Genomic DNA, 4,824 nt, shown 5'->3' with positions numbered 1-4,824 from the left:
AGTGGCCAGTAAACTTAGAGACAAACAGAGTCAACTTTATAGTTACCTACACAATGCAGGCTATAGGAATAAAACGCGCCGTCAAATGTATTGTTGCCGCTTTCCATAGAAATAAGTGTGCAAACTATAGGCTAAATGTCTTTTTTGGATACTAGTTCATTGAAATGTCTATTTAAAAGATAGGCACGTTATGCACTTTATGTGAAAACACCGAACAGTTGTGAGGATCAGGAGAGGAGAAAGAAATGTCTTGCTTTTGATGTTTGGAGGTTTGAAAGTTTCATTTTGACGCATCACAAAAAGAGTGGGTGGATGTTCATTCTGTGACAATCTTCTGTGCTAAAAAGTTATAATAAGTAATCAAAAGCTTATTTGTTAAAAATAATCATGTTAAAAAATAGTCAATGTTTAAAAAAGACATTTTGATTTAACTTTTGTTTAGCATTTCTATTCTACAATTCTAAATTACAATTCAAAATTTCTATTCTAAATCATTACAAACTTACCATGAATTTTCTCCATGAATAAAAATGAAAAAAAAAATGCAGATCTTCTTGAAAGTGGATTTTATATAGCCTACATAAAAAAAAGATAAAAAAAAGAATAATAATTATTATTATTTTGAGGCAAAATGAAAACACAATATTATCAGGGGCTGAACAGTCATCGGGGATAAAGAGGGGTGTTCTACGACACACATTTATTGTTGGTTTTTGCTATGGTATAATGGTATGGACTTTGAATCCCAGTAATTAGGTTTTTGGCCTCATCTTCTGTTAAAGCAGACAAGCATGTCTTACAGTGTGCAGTCAAGGCCTATCAGAAACAGTCCCACTTTATATTAGGTGGTCTTAACTACTATGTAGCTTACTTGCATTTAAATTAATAATTTGGTACAATGCACTTATTGTGTACATACATGTTTTGCATTGTACTTATTTTTTTTTAAATACCTGCATGTAATAACATCTGTAATTGATTTCTGTAATTACATTTATAATTACACTGCTGACCCACCCTTAAACCTACCCAGACCACCAAACCTGTCCCTAACCTTACCCGTATCCCACCTCAATAACACCAGAAGTGTTTTGCAATACAATATGAACACAATAAGTACATTGTACCTTTTTTTGATGTAAGTACATAGTACTTAAGGCCACATAATATAAAGTGGGACCCAGAAACAATTAAATGTTTAGTGAGTCATTGGCTTGCAAAAAGTTTTCTGTGAGGGTCAGTGTTAGGGGAAAGAATACACGCTTGTGCATACCTCTCAGCGAACACTTCAGATTGGCTAACCCTATCTGAATTTAAAGTTATATACTGCTAGCATGAGTAAGTGTAATGTACTTCTGTCCAGGTTCTGCAGTCACACGCGTGTGTTCATCAGTGTCCTTCTGTCTGTCTGCTGTCTGGAAGATGCTGACTTCTGTCTTTCCCTGTGGGGGTATGTCTTCTACTTTCTTTCTTTTTTTCTTGAAAGAACGTGGTATTCATTTGTAAATGTATTTGTTCCAGAATAAATATAATGCACCGTGTTTAAGCTGTAATTTTTTATCTTCTCTTAAATTTACAACTAATGTGTTCACAGAAATGGATGCGCCTCTCTCTGTTGAGGAGACCAAACCAGATCCAGTCCAGAGTTCAGTGCGTCCGTGTTCACTCACTCACTGAGGATGAGGAGGAGGAGGATGTCTGATGAAGAAGAGCATCTTGATTAGTCAAGAGAAAACATTTTCTTGACTTTGTATGAAATGCTTTCCATCTCTGATTACAAAAAATATTTCGTACTTTGTCAATATTTCCATGCCTTTAAAGTTTTGCTCTTTATGGGTTTCCTGAAATCATTTGCTTTTTATTATTGAATCATTAAATCAATCAATTTAATTATTAGATCATTAAAATTAAAAATTAAAAAATAAAACGAAAATGTTTTTAAAATAAATTATTTTATTTGTTGACCTGCATGTCACGTGAGCATTAAGCAACATCAGAAAACTGAACCTCTGTGTTGTTAAATTATTGAAATATGAACTTAAAATCTCAGGGGGACTTCAAGTAAATATTATAGCGCGGTGGGGATTCACTGTGTACTAGATACACCTAAATATTATTTTTTACATTTCAAAAGTTGTAGTAGGTGTTTAGTGGCCACACTGACATACTAAGAGATTTTTCCCATATCTCCCTTTATATGCATACATATACATTACTCAATTACAAAAGACTTTTATTTTGTCTGGGCAGTTCTAAATAACAAAAATGAAATCCTTAAATTAAATAAGAACAATTTGCACCAATTATTCTATGCAGAAGTTTACACCTCACTGCGTGGCTTTTAATGTAGTGCTGTATTCATATAAATGGAGATTTTGACAAAGTCAGTCAATCTGGCCACAAACCTCTAGTCTAGCAGGAAAAAGAGGTTCCCATGTACCCACTTGGCAGTTTTTTGTAACCTGTTTTTTGGGACCCTAATGGTAAAGACTAATGAACCCACTTTTTTATATAATTGACACCAAGGAATTAAATGGAAAGGTAATTGACATGGTACAATCACACATTTTAGGCACATAATTATGTAGCTTTTGCTATTTTATTCTGCAATAGTTTCCTGCATTAGCGAAATGAAACTAGCTTTTCTCATATATCAATTGCAAGGTTGTTAAATGGATGGCAATCACTCCAAGTGACATAGATGGCAATCTGATAACACTAGCTAATTGAAAGCAAAAGTCATCAAAACCCCATTTCACTGATCATCATCAATCTCCAGCCTCAAATACCGTGCCAGAAAATCAAAACAAAGCTCTGTAAACACTTGCATTTATTCAACACTATAAGTGTGTCCCAAAGTTCTGCACACACTTGTGGTCTTCATGCTCACTTGGGCCAGATACAGGAAATACGTCATGTAAGTAGACAAGGGCTCAAGTGCAAGACTGTAAGTGCAAGTGTGAGTATTTGGACAAGCCCAGTGTGGATCTAGTGTGTGTTAAGGGGGCGCTGCGCTTTGACATCATGTCCATGTGCTCTCAGGAGGCCAAGACCACAAGTGTGTGTATTTGGACAGGCCCAGAATCTTTCAATTTGTTCATTTGTTCACTTGGGTTCTTCTCAATCATTCTTTTTCAAAAGTCACCTTTAAAGCTAAAACACAAGAGTTCCCACACATTTGACAAACCGATTTTCACTTTTACAGATATTAGTGGTTATTGTTTAGAACTAATATTTTAGAACTATATAAAACTGTTTTTTTCTAAATATAAATTATGACTTTGATGTTTTTATTTATTTTTATTCATAGCATTCCAAGCGATCATCTGCTGATGAGGGAACATCAGTGCAGGTTAATCCAAACTCCTGAAACTGATCAGGATTTTAGATTTAGCTCTAATACTCAAACCTCATTTGATTCTTCTTGCCCATAAATTGTAGACAAATCATGTGACATTTTCATTTAATTACTGCCCACTTGTATAACCTTCTGGCACACTATCCCTATGCTGTCTTTATAATGTGGATGTTGATTTCCCCAAGTTATTCCAATCCATTGACTCCATTCACTAAGATTAATTTGTAACTCTTTCTGCAGGTTCGATCATTACACCACTAGGTGCATGGCGACAAATTACTGTCTTTTTGTTTGTTGAGAGATACCAGGGCCCTGCCTGTAAACCATATACTGTACATATATTGTGTGGAGAGGTGTAACGGTTCCAGTTTCTCATGGTGTCACAGTACTGTTCAGTATGATTTAGTATTGGATGGAGGCAAAAAAAATTGAATGGAGGTATTTTAAAATAAAATATGTTAGCACACCCACACACTCTAGAAGAAAATGCTCTATATAGAACCTTAATGGCTTCTATCAGACACTTCATATTTGGAACCCAGAAATAGTTCCATATAAAACCTTTTTTAAGGGTTCAATCAAAAGAACCCTTTAGGATTATTTGTAGCCAAGAAAAAAGGTTCTATATAGAACATTTTAGGGGTTCCCATCATGGAATCATTTTATGGATTTAAATTTTGTTTTATATTAATTACATTTTATGGGACAGGTTATTGCTGACAGGACATTCGGTAACGCAAAAGCAAAAAAATATAATATATACTATATAGATATTATCCATCAGAAACCTGTCAGAAACAGTAGCATTTAACACTAGTACACAGATCTAGAACAAGTACAGAATGAAATGAATAGCAAACACTAGCCGTGAAAAACTCTATGCTATTTCATTCAGTAGCTAGTAGTACATTTTCACAAAGTCATGCTAAAGACATTCATAAGAGCACTAGACAAAGTTGTCATCTATATTAGCAATGATTATTAACAAAAACTATAACAGTAGTATTGTTTCATGATTAATAAACAACTGATAAAATGATCCTCCCCTATAGTAAAATATTAACCCATTTTAATGCAGTATCATTTAACAATGTTCATTTCTCCAAAACAGAGAAAACATCTTTTACAAACATCTACACGTCTGTCTCTTTTAAAGTGTTTAGTGTATATAATGAGTTGTATTTGTAGTATTTCTGTTATAGACCCTTATGCGCCCATGTTTCCAGGCAATGGCTTTTCTTCTAACCTCAACCTCTCTGATTATTCTTTCACTTCCTTCTGTTTTTCTCTGAGCATCGCGCTTTGGTTTGCATGAGTCATAATAATAATAATATAATGTGTGGGTTTGAATGCAGTCTATGGTTTTTACACACCTGCTGGACTGTTTGGCCAGTTGCCTTTCAACTACTTTTACCGATGTTGGGAAGATGTAATGTGTTCTCCTGGCCTTTGGGGGGAGCTGTGCG

The sequence above is a fragment of the Sinocyclocheilus grahami genome, unplaced genomic scaffold (assembly GCF_001515645.1).
Source record: "Sinocyclocheilus grahami isolate Dianchi unplaced genomic scaffold, SAMN03320097.WGS_v1.1 scaffold932.1, whole genome shotgun sequence".
Classification (NCBI taxonomy): Eukaryota; Metazoa; Chordata; class Actinopteri; order Cypriniformes; family Cyprinidae; genus Sinocyclocheilus; species Sinocyclocheilus grahami.
This window is presented reverse-complemented; position numbering follows the sequence as displayed.